General features: G+C 33.4%; 1 long non-coding RNA gene across 7 annotated transcripts; it reads right to left on the reverse strand.

The window, feature by feature from the left end:
• Positions 1-1,091: 1,091 nt before the first annotated feature.
• On the reverse strand, positions 1,092-17,501 carry LOC128240038 (uncharacterized). 7 transcript variants are annotated; one of them, XR_008262019.1, is made up of 12 exons: positions 17,425-17,501; positions 12,411-12,561; positions 11,919-12,046; positions 11,382-11,488; positions 10,591-10,718; positions 9,716-9,849; positions 9,349-9,435; positions 8,000-8,091; positions 6,595-6,728; positions 4,058-4,146; positions 3,611-3,694; positions 1,092-3,283 (listed from the first exon to the last, which is right to left on the reverse strand). It is a non-coding gene; the product is annotated as an uncharacterized LOC128240038 (long non-coding RNA). The 7 variants fall into 7 exon arrangements; XR_008262018.1 differs by lacking the exon at positions 17,425-17,501 and having other exon boundaries at positions 1,092-1,752; positions 3,194-3,283; positions 12,411-12,715; XR_008262017.1 differs by lacking the exon at positions 17,425-17,501 and having other exon boundaries at positions 1,092-1,752; positions 3,030-3,283; positions 12,411-12,715.
• Positions 17,502-18,492: the final 991 nt, after the last annotated feature.

An 18,492-nucleotide genomic window follows, 5' to 3' on the forward strand; every position in this document is an offset into this window, starting at 1 on the left:
TTAAAAATTGCAGTTTGTTCTGAATATATCACAATTATGTATCTACTGTCAATATGAATTTACTCAGTGTAATTGGTTCACTGCCGAACAGTCTAACTGCAATTTCTAGGGAAGAATAATTTACTATACGTTAATGTTTTATCTATTTGAGGAGTTAAAGCTGAATAGTGTGCATTTTAAAAACGTGAACAATATTACAACAAACTATTCATCTATATCAACATTCATGTTTTATATTGAGTGACAATTAAACAGTTCAAAGTCGAGTCCTGTTTGACCAATGTATAGATCAACACATTTTACGTGCAAAATGGATCAATGTAGTTATATCACAATGTCAGGGTTTCACAGACGCTGCCATATCTTTAACCATCAGCACTGCCTTGGGAATAGCCCTAAACATTGCTATGTAAATAAACCTTGGCATTGCTAAGGGAATTGCCCCGGACATTGCCTCTAACATATTACCATGGGTGTGGGCTTTGGTGCATAATGTTGCTCTTGCACAACACTGTCTAGGGAATATCCACCGGACAATGCTATGAAAACAACATTGAACGATGCCTATGGGTAACGCCCCTGGACGTTGCCATGCATATTATACCCTCGAACATTTTCGTATATAAAACTTGAATATTGCCTTGGAAACAGCCATTGACTCAATATGCACCTACTTAACCACAATTGTCCTTAGTCTCATGACAGGCACCAGCCCTGATGCAAGGCTAGCTGCACAAACTTATATTTTATACCAAAGAGAGAAACTCTAACATCTAAAAGTGTATCCAGCCATGAAGAGTTCATTAGTTTTAGTTGTCATCCACACATAACATTAAATCAATGCAACAAAGACCAAGAAAACAGCCACTAAGACATTGGTTTAGACAGTGCATATTAGCTCAAGAGTAAACCAAAATGACATATTTCCGAACGAAAGAAAGGGATTATCGCTGTATACATTTTTTACCCTCAACACATGCATGAAAAGAGGTGAATACATTTTATGCAGATAACATATGTTTTAAAGGACAAATAACGATATTCAAACAGGCTGTAAGTGCTCTAAATACACTTCACTTATTAAAACAAGATACCTTATACATTTTAATCAAAGAATATTTACAATAGTTCTGTTAACATAGAGGAATACTATTTTCCGTTCGATTGTGAAGTGTTAACATCAAAGAAGATAATGGAGTTCCTTTCCAATTTCGTTTAAGGTTGCAAATACCAGACTATGGTGTGTAATTGGTTAGTAGGAGTATCACTATTTATAATTAAACTATTGTATGCGAGATTAGGAGAAGTTCAGATGGATAACTTCCACGACATAGAAACCTCGTGACAAATGATTAGTGTAGTATGTTAAATTCGGAGTTGCCTTGTCACATCAATTTTTAGAAACTCTAGAGATGTAAGCTAGCTGCTTATCCTTCCCTTTTTATTATTAAAAGGAAGACAACTGGCATATCAAAGGCCTGTCACATTGTCATGTAATATCTTCATCATACCGCCGAAACTCAGTCAATAACAAGAACACATTTGTGATCATGGTAAAATATTTACAGAATATTGTAATTGTCAAATCTGTAATGTTACAGATGCAGTGGTTTGAAGCAGTCCTGTGACCAAAGTAGATTAGTGTGATTGAAGTAATCGCTGGACATATCAAGATAAAATCCTTCCAACAAAAGCTTTTTGTAACATCGAGATCAGTGTTTCAGTGTGGACCATTCGCAAGTATTGGCATTTCTGAAAGAGAATATTTGCACTAATGATTCATTCGCAAGAAACAATAAATTGATCAGCCTCAAAGTCCAATTGTTACCCGTTTGTGAAACTACTGGACTCTAAACTTCATATGTCATAGGTATCAGAATGTCAAATGTTGAGATTTATTTAACCTTTAACCGTTATTGGACATCAATTGAAGAATGGTTCCATATGAACAAATGTGTACATCTAAACGTCAACCTATGGATGTCATATGTATTACAACACATATTTTGCTAGAGTATCTTAGTTTATACATGTATGTATAGCTTGATGCATGTTCAACTGCAAATGACGATAGCAGCTCCGAAGGTATGCTGAAGCCAAAATTAAGTACAGATCAATGCTTTTTACCGGACAACTCAGGACGACTTTATGACAGGAAATGTCTCGTAAGACATCCTGATCAGTAATTAAGGGTGAAATATCTGCGTGTATAGGCATACCTAAAAGAGAGCATTTGAACCAAAGATTCAATCTCATGCACAACACAACCATCATATACACTTGGTTTAATAGGAAAGAAATTAAAGTAACATAAAACCAATCTTAAAGCCTCTTAAGTATATATTCTGGACTTTTAAGCTTACATTAAATATATTAGCCAATTAATGACACCTTCCATTTGGTAAAAAGTATGTTAAACAATCCACCCCTTGGTCTGTTAAGCAGGAAAATTGTAATTACTGCATCTAGTACCTACTTGTCGTTAAACTTCGGAATATGCGGTCAAAGGGAGATAAATGTGATTATTTTTGATAGACCGAATGTCGTTCACATACCAATGTTATGTCACCAGTATATCTCCTACCAGTCTGTCAAACAGAGCAACCATACTTTATAGGTTTTCTTTCGCATAAAGTTATAAATGGGATCGTGAACAGTTGCTTTCAATGTCAAGAATAGGCTTGTCTCCAAAATAATGCAGGTAGATGGACACAACTGTTAGTGTGTTTCGAAAATAGTTATCTGCAGCCTTAAATTAAGACTAGACAACATTTTTAAGCTCAGGAAACTTGACATTTTGCGTAAACAATAAAGCGTTTTAGTAATAAAGAAAATTCCAAACAAATGTTTACACCTAACCCACATCATTTACTAGTAAAAAGTTAAATATATATCGCTGATAACTCAATTGAGACCAGAAAAAATAAAGAACCCGCAACAAACTATGTAATGTGCAATTATTGTTTAGGCGAGAAGTCAGCTATTAATCCGTGGGCAAATGTATTATTTAACGTACTGACGCGACTAACCTGAAAATGCATCCCTTTGTTTTGTGAACTGGTCACCCTTAAACGACCAGAAGATCTCCACATGTGATTTCTTGGTGGTAAGACGTGGCCATAATGCAAACTATGTATCTTACAATCTACCGGTGCTTCTGGTAAATGCCGGACAGCCCAGAACAATATTTTACCTGGAAGTGCGTCATGTAACCTCTAAATCAGGTATTTAGCGTGGGACGTCTCCTCATATTGATCTATCGAAAAGAAACCAATCGCACTAACTGTAAAGAAACAATAAACAGTAAATAAATATATTTAGCCTCAACAATCACGTAAACCCAGTTGAACAGAAAGGTTACTTAGACTCTATTTCGGAACCCAGCATTACGCGTCAAGGTTTATTTAAATAAATGTTTGAGCTTAACCACAACCAATATCTGAACCTTTTTTAACTTCAGTCTAAGGAAGATTACTACGGTGCCAGATTTATTGATTGATAAAAGCTTATCACTTTCCGATTTTGTGTCTTCGGCAATGCCGCCAATAATATGTCAAAATACATACAATTAAGAAAATTGAAAAATATGTTTAACAAAGTAAATGATTACCTTCGATCAGAAATAGTTTTTCTTAAATAGCGTGCATGGGTCCGGACACATACATCTGCTCGTTTCCAGTTCTGGATCTGAAGCCTGACCAATTGAATAACAGACAATGAGTCAAATATTATAACAAAGTTATAAAGCAAATAGCCAAGTAAATAGCAGTTTTGTAATAATGATTACAAGAAAACAGTAACATATAAATCAAATAAATTCATTTATTTCATCAACTGCACTCATATGTATGTATGTACTAGATTTATACCAATAATGTGCTTTCAGTTTTATGTTTGACAGTTTTTTCAGCCAATACAGGTCATCTAATGCTATAAATGGCTTCACCAAGGATTCACTAAATACACCGGGCCAATACATTTTGAGTCAATACAGCCTGTCACCCGTTAGCCCTAACTATTATTAAATACTTTCTTGTTCTCAAATTGCAAAGCGTACTGTTTATATCCGCAAAGACAACTGTAACTCCGGACTGACATTATCTGGGATTGTCACACCCCGATGGTGTGTCTTCAGCACCGAACCATCTGTCAAATATAAAAGAAATATTATCATTCGACTTATTGCATAAGAAGCGGTGTTTTTCCTTAGAAGACCACTTGTATGTGCACAATGAGTAGTACAAGAATATTGGGTAGCATGAAATAACATTAAGTATGTCTTCTAAGTAAGATCCAACATTTTTGTGTTAAGAAAATGACAAAAGCGACAATTTGATATTAGTTTCAAGCTTAAAAATCACGGTCTAAACTGGAAATCCTAATGCTTCACAGGATTTAATTTTTTTTTAAATCACAATACTCGCAAATATGATTACTGTTTCCATTATGTTATAATTGTTATTACTATAATAGACATGTTGCAGTCCGTCAGCCACTTTTTTAAATTCACAGAACTATCACTTTGTTTACTTACTTATTTAAACGCTTACCAATTGTGTAAGAAAGTTGATAACTCTACGCCATTAAATTACTAAATTAAAGATATATTTTCTACTTGAAAGGCAACCGCAAATATGATTGAAAGTCTTTAACTGGGTTACTCAGTGTTGAGCTTAAAAGCAATAGACTTTCAACCATCCCCATTAACAAAAGTCAGTTTTGGCTGCAAGCAATATCTGGTTGTCTTCAAACTGCAGATTTCTATCGCTACAACATTCAAAGGCGCACAACTGCTTCTATCTGATGCCATTTTGGACAATCAGACCTAAATTGTTAAAACTGCAATTTTTCAGCTACAAAAGGAAGGTAAATTTCATTTCATTTAATCCGAATAATGTCATTCTAGCCTTGATTATAAATGTTCTTAATGTAATAGATGCATTGCAGGTATTCATCAAATATTTTAAATACACGTAACAATCTCTTTGACCACTCAATTATCTGGACACTTGCTACTTGTTTGAGATTGTTTGTGACTCTACACCATAATATCACTTAGACAGCTTAATTTCTTAATCTAAGATTTATAACAATTTAATTTCTTTACAACATTTTGTTTGATTTGGGAAAAAAAATACTAAGAAATAGTTATATCTGACTTGAAAGACAACCACCAATTTTATTCAAAGTATTTAAATGAGTACCAAAGTCGTGAGCTTACATGCAAAACAATCTCCACCAACGCCCCCCCCCCCACCCCTGCATAGCAATCAAAAGTCAATTTTAAATGCAAGCATTATATGAATGTCTTTAAAAATAACTTCAGAATATTCTCGTTACAGCATTCAATGGGAAACAACTGATTTTTCTGAAAAATGCCAAAAGTGTTAGCCATCTAAGGTCTAATTGTGAAGGATCAGACATTAATGGCTGACAATGGAGTTTACTTAGCTACAAAAGGAATATATATTTCATTTTGATTAATCCCAAAACATTTAAAAAGAGCCTCAATTAATAATATGCTAATTGTAAAAGATACAATTTCTTTGTTCACTCATTTATCTGGACACCTGCTTCTTTATTTGAGATTGTTGGTGGCTCTACACCATCAGATGAATATGACAGCCAAATTTCTAAATTTGGGATCTATCACACTTGAATTTGTTTAGAACATTTCGTTAGATGTGAGGATAATTTGAATAACGACATGACATAATGAATATCATCAGATGACTCAACAATGATGTGAATTCATTCAAATGGTACCTATATTTTAGGAATTTTTTATTACGTTGTTATTACATCATGATAATTTGTCTAATTTCATTGAAATAATATGCAAAGTGATGCTCCATTGTAGTTTTTGTGTTTTTATAAGAAGCATATATTTCTTACTCCAAAGAATGTGAGTCTATGTCTCTTACTCAGCTCTAGGTGAATGACGCTCGGGGTTTCCTAAGGAGAAGTTTGCCAGATATGAGGAATTTGGAATTAACTCAAATAAATTTCGTTTTCTAAAATAAGATTAAGTGTAATTGAATTGTTGTGTCATAAGCACAATCAAATTATCATTTAATTGAAGTAACCGGGTTTTAGTAACACTATATTGCAGTGAGAAATACATGTTTCTTTTTAATTACTTAACTATTTTCAAATTTGAACAATATATCATGTTTGAAGTGCGGAGTAGAATCGAATTTCGGCCAAGAATTAGTTCGAAAGATAGCTTTGCAGTTTATAGCGTTATAGCAGATGTCATTGAGATATTTATCTTTAAAAATCGACATAACAACATAAAAGCCAATGGTGACACGATTAAAAAGGTCAGCCATGACAAACACTTTGTATGTTAATAGGAGTAACCTGCTATATATCACCAATAAGATATTTCAAAACATTCACTGACTTGCCGTTGCAACTTTCAACTTATTGCTGCCGTACCCTATCACAAATTCAATACAGACATAAGTTTTGGCTCTTCAACTTTCAGAAAAAAACATCCAAATCAAATTGTCAACTGATGGGTGTCTTATGGTTATGTAGCACACTTAGTATTAGTGCTTTTATCAATTTTGTACAACTTTCAAGGATTACTTTTTTCCGAACTGCAGATGACAAATGCGTTCCAAAGGCACCTGTATGAAGATATATTATTGCCCAAACGTCTCTTGGTTTTGGGACCTCAATATCAGGGATTCATTATGCGAAGTCTGCTCGTATTAGCCAGTCTAAAATCGAACAATTATACAAAAAAAAATCAATCGCAAATAGCAATAGCATTTACATGAAACAACGCATATAAAGAAGTTAAGAAGAGAGTCTTTCAAAGTGCAAAATCTATGCAAGACAATAAACCCCCTATTCAGCCTTCCTACATGTTCAACTTTCATTCAATTGATTTGCAGTTTCAAAAGATACTCGGAAATTTAGTAAAAAGTATTTAAATGCGTTATTGAGTGTCTAACTTAAAAGTTCAAAAACGATACAATACACACCCAACTCACTCTCAACCAAAAAAAAACTTCTATTGATTCTTCAACCAATACCTTTTTGTATACAAATTGCAGGATTTGCCTATATAAACAATCAAACTGAGACAAGTGTGATGCTAGATCGGTCTGTAACAATAAGCACAACATACAAAATACTCTCTAAAAGTTTCACAAACGTTGTCTTTAACCATTACCCTTCATGTACTAAAACGCTTGTCTCCGAAATAGTGCAAGAAGGTAAACGCAGAAAACAGTGTAGTTCATGTGTTTGTCTGTAACCTCAAATGATGTTAACACAACAGTAAGATATACAACAAGCCAACAATATTTAAACATCGACATTTGGTTACAATTCAAATTCAGTCAACAAATATTCTTTCTTAAATCTGCTAACATTGTTGACCATTCAGGACCGAATGGTAAAGCACACACAAAGAAACACACGATGCAACAGCTGTTGATTTATAAAATCGTTATAGCCCCAATATAAAAAAAAATATTGAACTTATTTCACCATATTATGGTCTTAAATCACACCATAAATGGTTTGGTCAGAATGGCATTTGTTACTGATATTGCAATAAAATGATCTTTATTAATAAATGTTGGGTCAAAGCGTAAAAAGCCGTGCCTAAGGCAATACTTGAGAGTTTGTTTTCAACGACATAGAGATTGCCATTGAATAAATATTTAAAGGATTGCTTCATTCTAGCATCTGTCATTTAGCCTTATTATCCTTCTATAATTAATAAATAACACATATATTCCCAATATATATTTAAGATTAAGATTTTCAGAATAACACAACCTTGCAAATTTCGAAAGTTTGTCCTTAAACTACCTTAGTTCTCAATACAAATATAAATATTTTTCACGTATACACCTTTATTGTCCTGACCCTTGATCTTTTTTCATTCAATTTACCAGCTAAATAGTACTCATATTTATCTCATTCTTGTTATATTATGCAAAAATGACTGTAAGTTTCATCCTCAAACAATATCTACCTTTGCTTGTTGTTGATGTCGGACACACTATGATTACATGTCGCAATAATGCTCCCATAGTTACCTTCAGATCAGGGTCTGCTCGTATCAATCTGAAAAATAACGATTTTACCTACAATTAATTTAAAAGCAACAACAACCCTGTATTATTATATTTTTTTAATGAGAATGACAACAAACATTAAGCAATTATTCGTGGGAATCAAGCATAAATAAAATGATTTGCCAATCCCTAGCGTAAATGTGAAAAAAGGTTACATTATATACCCCGACAAATTGCACTTCTTATTGTAACCAATACATCAAGCTTGAGATGATCTTTTTAACGTCCGCAGTGATGCCGGTTTCACTGATCCTTAGTTTGCTGTTTTAAATGGTTTGTCTTTTGTATATCGCCATAATTACCCGTCCGTCATTTTAAATATGTTTTACAAACTAAGTTATTAACCATTATCCTATTGATGGACACAGCTATCAGCACTGTTCACGTTCTGTACCTATATGTAGTCAGTACGACAATTGTATTGCACCTCTCAAATGACATAAATCTGTTTATGAAGTTTGAACTCAATATCTCAAAGACTTTTCAAGTCACACTACGGCCGAGATTGCATCCCACTACATAACACACACACACACACCAATCCTGTATCCCTTTCGCCCTTCGGTGGGGGGTATATTTGCTGACGCTAGAGAATAGTCCAAAAATGTTAATTAAAACTGCAACCAAAATGTGTGTGTCTGAAATATGTAAATTATGGTCAAAGGGAGGCAACTGCAATTTGGATTACCAATAGCCAATATCGAAACTGTATTTATTACGAGAATTGTGAGATATATCGATACAAACTGTTGTTAAACATCAACAGCAGAACTGGTCTTAGTTAAGGGGGTAATTCAGGTTAAGAAGCGTCAATATAAAACCTGATGGATCTGTGATATTCCAATATCTTTAAATTTTTGCGAAGAAACTCTGTGTCTTTAAAAGAATGACAGAAACAAATAGAAATTGCAAAGTTTTACCATTAAACTGCAATCGATTCCCTAAAAAGTTAATCTGTGTAACGGATAAACCAATAGTTATCTAAATGAAAACCCATATCACATAGGCTGTCATTACAAAAAGTATTTATACTGGAGCTAATGGATTTTGTCCGCCTACCGATCATTTGAGATTTCAGATGAAATGATATGCTAATAATTAGGTGTATTGAGTGTTTAGAACAAAAGCAGAATAAGCAGTTCCGTCAATTTTGTAAACTTTTGCTTGTAATACAGTGGTATATACTGTAAATATTTTTTGAACATTAAAAGGTATTCTGTGTCCCAAATGTATTACAAAGCCATACCTTTTATTCTTGTCAATACCGGATAACTGTGGAACACATCCTGTCAGGAAGAGCTGATCTCTGCGTGGTACGTCAATTTGTATTTGCCTGTCAGAAAAAATAACAATCATTAGACAGCATAACCAGTCCAGCCTCAACAATAATTGAACCACATTATATAAGAAACCTGCTCAAAGGGTATTTAGACCAATAGCCTCTAAGTAAGGATGAAATCAGCAGGTGCAATACTGAATTAGATATATTTGCAGTTTTTAATGACACATACTAATTGGTATAAGGTTGTAAAGTACAGGTATAACTGTTAGTACTTAGCCAGACCAGCCTGGTTGCATGGTTACATTTCAATAAATTAAACCAGATACAATACCTGCTTTTCTCAACCTGTAGCTCACTAGTTTAATAGCAGCCCAAGGGAAACAACTGCCATTTGACCAAAGCAGATACCAGGCTTGTGGCATTCCTTTTTTCGGCATACCACTCCGTTTCTGTCACTTGAAAAAACTGCAAAAAATGTTTCATGAATTTAGTTATTTACCATGGCCCTAAATTAGAAAGTGTTCTAACCAAGTAGTACAAGCAGCCCAACACTGCTTTCAACATTAGGACAAGATTTACTAAAAATGTAATCAAAAGAAACATTATTCTCAACAAATATGATAACTAAGTGAAACAGGAACGTTTAAGTATAAAATATACTGAAGTAAACAGGAAATTGCGTATAATTATGAATCTATTAAGGACAAGACACTGCATAAGTAGACATTATTGGTGGGAAGAAAGCAGTATCGGTCTAACAAGAAACTTTCAGGCAATTAAATGACACTGTCAATGATGTCCAAATTCTTCGAACTTGTAACTGATAGTTCTTAGCCAGTTGGTAGCTTAAATTTGCAAACATGTGTACACAACAATCCCGCGATGAATGTCTTTCCCTACTTTAACCATTCCCTCAAGCTCAAGTTAATTTCCTACATCAGTAGTTCCTCAACTTATCGAATTTAATGTTGTGTTTATGTATAACGCTATGATTATCAGTGTGTCAGTCAAAAAAGCAATACCATAGAGAACATTTTAATTATGTTTTACGAACTTAGTTACATGTATTAATCAATGTCTTCGATTAGAGATGATTTTCTCCAAAGTAGTGCATAAAATTGGACAGATATCAGTTTTTGTGAAGTTCCGGTTCAACAGCTTCATATAGATCTGATACAACCATTTTATTGCAGATAATAAGCTCACCATTTTTGGGCACTTGTACCTCTGGTCATTGACGTCCGGGCAACTTAAAACAACATCCTACCAGAAAATGTCTCGTGTGATCTAAAGTTCAGAGATTCAGTAATGGACGGTTGCACGTATAAACCTATCTGAAAGAAAACATTCGCATGCCACAATAACAATAACAAAGAATCGTGTTAATGTAAATTAAATATGAAAATGACATGTTGTTTGGGATCTAATTATAAAAATGAATATCAAATTATCTGACACCAGTTTTAGAGATGCTTCGGATTGTCACAGCCCGATGTTGTGTCATCAGCATACCTACCCATCTGTCAATCATTAAAAGGAATGTAAGTAGTCGGCTTCCACATATTCCCTTTTCTATCCGTTTCTGCAACTTGAGTAAACTAAGCTTATTTGTTGGAACTCTTTAGTACAGCAGTGATTAATGCACGCTTTAAAACACTGAACTCAGCCTTTAGCTGGAAATTATTATGCTAAACAAGGTAGATTGCACTTTGTTTTACATCCTAGTGCATAAAGAAATGAGTACCGCATGGAAATAGCCTAGATATCAACTACTTTGTAATGTAGACACACATTAGTTTATCAAAGATTTTAAATGCAAAAGTCTGAACTCAATCAAACTTATAAGACACCCAGCTTTTTGGTTGAAATAATGTAAATGCGTTACTTACTCGCTAGCTGAATAGTTCAATGGCAATACAATATCCCCCCCCCCCCCGGAACAAATTACATTTGTAACTGCCCCGGTAACAAATGGCATTTGTAACTGCGATCAATACCTGCCTTTCCTTGAACTGCAGAACTTTATCGTTGCAGCAGTAGAGGGAGACAACTACGATACCGAAGGCATTCTAATGCTGTGTCTCTAGCATCTTGCCTCATCGGTCTGTCAACAAAAGCAATAAAATAAAAACAAATTGTTTCACCAACAATCATTTACCAATATCCTCGGTGCAAGCAGGAGGACACGGCTATTTGTGTATTTCAACTTTTGGGTTTGTAATGTCAAATGAGGTCCAGACAACAATTAGATAACAAATAATAAGCTAACAGTATATCAAAATAGTCCATGTGATACTTATGTGTATCTTATTAAACTGAAATTATGTATAAATTTAATACATTGCTTTTAAAAGCTCTTAAAATATATATGTGCATTGCAATGCTGCGTTTCATATGAATAAGAATAGCCTTCAAACATTTAGCCCGTACAATACATTATTTTTTATAATTGATATTAAAATGTATAAAAAACTGCAATTTAAAAAGCTTTATGTGCAAGAGTCCATCACCATGCTGCGGTCTATATGACTTACCTAACCATCTACCTTTGATTTTGGTAACCGTATGACAACTTCAGATAAGATCACATCCAACCAGAAAATGCCTTAGGTGATCACAAGGTCAGAGATTCAGCGTGAGACGAGTGCTCGCATCGTCCAATCTAAAAGAAGCCATTTGTCTTAAGAATCCTGCAATTTGGATAGGAAAGTGACATTTGATCTGAAATCCAAATACGAAAAGAAATCCTTCATCAGGCCTTGGTGGTGGACATTTAAAAGGATTATGTTTATATAGAAAATAATACATTTGTGGACGCTAGCCCATAGAGCCCAAATATATGTCAATCAGTATCTGTGTATCTCAAGTCTATCAATCAAAGGGAGCAAACTCCAATTTGAGTTATAAATAGCCACTGCTGACTTAAGCATACAAGGTACATTTTGACAAATATCGTTTGATAATTCAAAAATAAAATCTAAGAAAATGTCAGGTGGAAAGGATTAAGACTGTATTTTTTAACTTACGTTTTCGATCACGTTCAGGGCGTTCATTCCCGATCATTTGTAGAATGTCGGGCGACGTTTAAGTCAGTTGTCGAAACACTTTCAATAAACCAGCAAATAAATTCATCTTCCAATTAGCAAATCATAGCTCCATATAAATTCCTCACGATTTCTGAAAATGTTGGTCTCATAATTATGTACTTGATGTTAACTCCAATGCGCGTATTTTGTGCTTAAGTTTATCCAATTCAAAATAAAATGCTCGTTTAATACCCCTTTCCCATACATGTAACTTGTTTATAAATACTGCGACACGTTGTTTTTTTATAAACGGGGTTTCTCTAACACGGATGGTTGGTAATGTTTACATGCTGTAACGATAAGAGCATATCAGGTATCATGCCAATCCTAATAATGAAAATTGAGCTTAAATAGAAAGGTATTTGAGTTAAATAAGTTCGTGTGATCCAATAAGTTTGTAAAGCCTTGCTAAATTTTACTTAAAATATAATATTTACATTATGTTATGTCTGACTTCTTTTTTAATTGAATTCAGCATCATTTACCAAAACCTATATTCGGAATAATTTCGGAAAGCTTTCTTATGATACTGTACTTTAACTGCGTTACTTTTCAAGCACTAAGTATTGATTATTATACAATTTATCTCTCTGTAAATATACATATTTCATGCGACAGTTTGGATGGGCGGCATTGTGCGCCTCGCACCCGAAGCCCGACATTGCGTATGACTGCCACATAACGTTACTCCGACAAAAAGGAACGTGCAGCGCCATTTTGTTTTCACTTTTTATTCCAGTAAAAACAACAGAGTATTATGAATAGTTTAACCTAAATATAGAAGTCTAATTATTAGCTCGTTCAATTACATTGAGTAATGTTCACACAGTTTAAGATGCACACAAAGTAAATCACAACATTTTACACAGAGAGAAAGAGAGTATAATGTCTTTCACAAAGTTAAACAAAGTTGTTACGTTTTTCATAACTAAATCTCCACTATTTAAATGAAAACATGTATGTGTTTATATACTCCTAAAATGTGATAAAGAGTTTGATGAAAGGTTATGGATGTGCTTATCAGAACAATAAAAAATGAATTATTTGTCTCCAAGCAAATTAAATACTGACACAATATGTCAATTACTGAAGGATCATTTGGTGATTATTTAGATCCCTTCTCAACCCAAAATGTGAGAAGTGATAATTGATACTGACCCCAATTTCTCGAAACTTCTTAAGCCTCTTATAACAGGATTAAGCTAATCTCATTATTTTTGTTGCTCTATAAAATGCGTATTATTTACTTTATAAAGAGTTTTTAGAAATTATGTAGACATATTCTAAATAATAATGACAATAAGACATTTCTCATTTATTAAAATCCATTTTTAGTATGTGTTTAGGCTAATTGAAATAAGTGACTTAAACCTGTTATGCTGAAGAAGTTTTGAGAAATTGGGGCCAGATGTGACCTTAAAGGAATATCTTAGTTTCTGAGGAAATGCCATTTATATCTAATTATGATCTCCTGAAGTAATTGCAGTTATATTTTTATTTGTTAAAATTACAACTTTAAGTAAGCTGAAAATGCATGGCATAATACATACATCCGGAATTCTGTCACCAAAAGGAAATATTCCAGTTTAGCGGTCCTATGAAGAGTAAAATAAGTAAGAGCGCTGCAGCCCCAACATACCCGCTCAAATCTTTGTAGATGAAAACCTTTAATATCCTAACCTAAATAACCCAGAATATTGCCTTATGAATTTTCTACGACGTTGCTATGTTCATTACCATGGACGGTGTTTATAACCCTGTTTGTTGCCTTGCAAGTTGTCCCCAATACCAAAGAAGTTTTGCTATAAACCATACCATTGAAAGTAGTGGAAAAATAAATATTGATAAAACTATTCAAAATGCACAAAAATAACCACGACTGTGTAAAGTCCAAGGGCTAGCACAAGTCCTTAAAATACGCCGTGTATAGTTCTTAATTGTCTGGTTTGATTTACATTCGCAGTTACGTAATTCCACCTCAATTAGTATAAAAAGCTATCATGGAATAAGCTATGTTGTTCCTCTTTTAGTAGATACTATTTGACTTTAATAGTATTTTCATATTTTATTCAATAAGCTTTGAATTATGTGAAAAATACGTACAGAGAGGAAAAAGGTGATCTTTAAACGGATACCTTAATTTAAAAGCCTCGTATGTTTTTGTCAAGTTATATGTATGTTAACACAAGTACAAACTCATGAATATACATAATTGAATGTTTCTTATACCAATGTCGGCAATATTTTTTAAGAAGCGTTAATTGACATTTAAAAACAGTATTAGAATAGTCCCATGGTATGAATAAACTTCTGACGAAAATACAGTTCAAAATGTAATACTCTTAAAAATAACCGTCTAGCAGTACGTTCTGTTCTTTAATGATTTTCCAGAGTATGTAAACGCCCCTAAATCGACCACCCACCCTCAAGATACTGTGATTTAGAGATAACGTTGTATCACCCAAATTTCAGCACTTTCGGTTTAAGCAGTCTTGTGACAGTATTGTTCCACCCTCATGCTACTCTCATATCATAAGCACAATTTAGTTTTTGCAACAAAATGTAATGCAGAGAGCTTTTAATTAATTAAGAAAACTTTGCGAAAAACGTTTCGGCATATATATAGAGTTATAAACTATTAAGTAATGTATACATGACTTTAAACATAATACTGTCGCTATTTGATTGTATTGTAGCTTCAGCGTTTATTACCAGAAATACCAAAACATATCAACGACTGGAATTGCAGGCGCAGTGATAATTGTTTTTGAGTCAACCAAAAATTGAAAAGAAAAAGGGATTATTGACAGGTCAGCACAAGCTTTATCAACAACTTTATTCATACACTTTGAAAATATGGATGCAAACAAATTTTCACGAAATGGAAATAATAAAATCGGTTTTTGATTAAATATTTGAATTTGAAAAAGATGCCAAATATATCTGGATATAGAGAACATGAATAGTGTAATAAAATAAAGTTGGGAGAAATAGTAAAACATTAATCCTGCTTATGACCTTAGCCTCTACTAAACAAAGTATTAAAAGTAAAAATAATTTCAGGGGTTATAAGAAAAAAGAAGTATCTAAAGCAACAGTTATTTCTGTATATGAAAATAAAGCGAATGAACATAATCCCACAATACAGTTCGAAACCATGTAAAATAAATATATTGTTCTTTAAAGTAAACTTAAAGAAAAAATAGTATAATAAGATTTAATGTAGCACTTATACATACATTTATTGAACCAAATGAAGATAAAGAGAACATTTGCTACTTTCAATCAAAGGCTAAACGCCTTATTGATGAGAATGAAACAGATATACCATTGCAGAATGTAAATTACGAACGTTTAAACAGAATTTCCGATTGGATCTCAGAAGGTTCTGGTTGGGCAATTGATAGTGTAAATACAAAGGGTAGTTTCTTCAGGCCTCTCAAAATGGACACCAGTACTGGTATCTACCCAGGAAACGGACTTGAGCATGATTATATAAGGTATCAGCTTCGTCACAATCAAGCTCAACGAAATTAGAGGAAACAAATAGAAAATGTTGATAAACATATAATATTGTTAAATTTAAAACTTTAAGCAGCTATTCTTATCTTCCATTTCCGAAATGCATAACAAGCACAAGAAGATTAATTAATAGTGAGAATGAAAAGAACAATGAATGTTCTCGTTGGTGCCATTTAGCAAACATGTTTCCTGTACAAGTGCATTTAGAGATTATTACTAAATATAAAGAACAAATAAAACATCTTAATTATAAAGATATAGAGTTTCCAATAAAAAAATAAGGCTATTCTAAGAATTGAAAGACTCAACTATTAGTTAAATGTTTTTGGAGGTAATTAGATCAGAAAAAGAGTCCAATTTATCCTTAAGACTATCAACATAGCAAATCGAACTCGTGATCATTGGTTAATAGAATTTAATCAAACATATCATCATGTATGGATAAGGGAGTTGAATATAATTATGAACATAGTCAAAAGAGGGCCGTCGAATGTTTTTTGTAAAAACCTGCATTCAAGTTTTTACAACAGAAGACTCAATAATCATACAAAAATTGTTTCGCTATTATTGGTACGAAACATATTTAAAACAAAAACCTTCTTGGGAAACTAATCCATTGCTTATCAAAATCAAGTCGCATTTGGTTATGTATATACATTAGTCTGTACTTACGATAATAACTATTCTAAACCAGTGCATCGCGGTCTTGACTCAATATATCGCTTTAAAAATGTTAGACAAAGAAAAGTATTGTCCTCAAATAGTGGCTTACAATTTTGATAACAAAATGATAATAATTAAACAATAAGAACAAAATTATTTCCGGAAGCTTCAGCCTAGAGCCTGTCTTTGACAAATACACAAAATAAGTCTACAAAAATGACAAGAAGAGACGTGTAAGAGACCATTGTCATGTTACAGCGCTGTAGGATTGTACAGGGGTTCTGTGCACAGTTTATGCATCAAGTCATACATTTTTCTTAACTATAAAGATTCCAGTAGCGTTTCATATCTAATGATGATATGATAGCCACTCCATTACGCAGGGGACAGGTAAAATAATTCAAGAAAATGAAGAAATCAACTTCAAGAAATAGCTCATTTTAATTTGGAACAATATAAAGATTTAATAACAATACAAAGATTCATAAACATATAAAAATCACAAGAATTAGTGCAATTCCAAACAACATTGAAAGGTACATTGCAACTTTGTTAATTAATTTTAAATAATTTAACAGTTATTAATTTTGTAGTTTACTTAAATCTCTTGCAGAGGCATCTTGTTGCACATTTCAAACATCACACTGATCTACTAAAAGGAAAGGAGTGTAAGCCCTTTTTAACACCAAAATAATTGTTTCATGATAAGTGAAAAGAAGAAGATAGATCAGATCAGTACTTAATACAAGTGTTATTCGGTACCACGAACCTATTTATAGCTATTAGTATCAAGGACAGCTTCTGTTCCGATACACGTACACAACGTTATCTATCTTTTACTTCCCGTAACGAAACTGTGGGCATGTAATTTAGAAGGAATCCTCTGCTTTGTAAATATGCCCCATATGCCATAATATGGGATAAATGCGTTTCTTGCGCCTTTTCTGGTTGATGAGATATTTCACCACGTGACTGTATAAATGTTGTTGCCAACATGCGCAAGATTAACTGTGACCTCTAACACACCGATATCGCATTGGTCCGTAGCCATCTGAAATACCAATGGAAGAAAACTGTAGGAGAAAAAAATATAAGTTGATATTGGTAAACCTATAAGCCTAACATGAAAAACAGATGAATTTGTATCTCAATATGTCAATATTGATCCCGGTCATGTCAGGAGGTATTCAGTTCTATCAGCATCTGAATGCATGGGTCCGAAGTGTATCAACATACTGTAATTTTATTAAAAGATTTGAGATATCTAATATATTTTCCACTTAAAATTCTGCTTTGGATCACCTTAAGAATGCCTTCATTGCAGTCTGTAAGGATACCATAGTGTCGTGCATGGCTCGTGCGGTTCACTGAAGCGATCCGAATGTACAGGGGCAAGCTTGAACATTTTACCTTTACCTGAAATGTAAATAGCAGTTTTTTTTATTATAGCTTATTGTTAAATAAGTGTCATCAGATTGTATGTGATTGTATTTAGTATGTATTCTTATAGCAGTGTTACAGCATGTTTAATGGGGTAGAACCTATGATGGCAAAAGGGCAGTGGGGATCACTTACAAAAGCTGGCTTCATAACTTTTCAATAATACATGAGCTTAAATGGACTGGTTCATGGTTTGAAAAATGCACTTTTTTACGAAAACAAACATTGACAATGTATAACGATGTGAAGTATGGCAAATCATAAGGAGTGTTAAAATTAAGATATTGACAGCTGGAACCTTTCAACAAGTGTTGATATTTGCTCAAATATTGTCTTTGAAGTCCACAATTTTGAAAAACTTTAGCAACGCGATTTGGCATCATTGATTGATCACATT

The sequence above is a fragment of the Mya arenaria genome, chromosome 7 (genome assembly GCF_026914265.1).
Source record: "Mya arenaria isolate MELC-2E11 chromosome 7, ASM2691426v1".
NCBI classification, from domain to species: Eukaryota; Metazoa; Mollusca; class Bivalvia; order Myida; family Myidae; genus Mya; species Mya arenaria.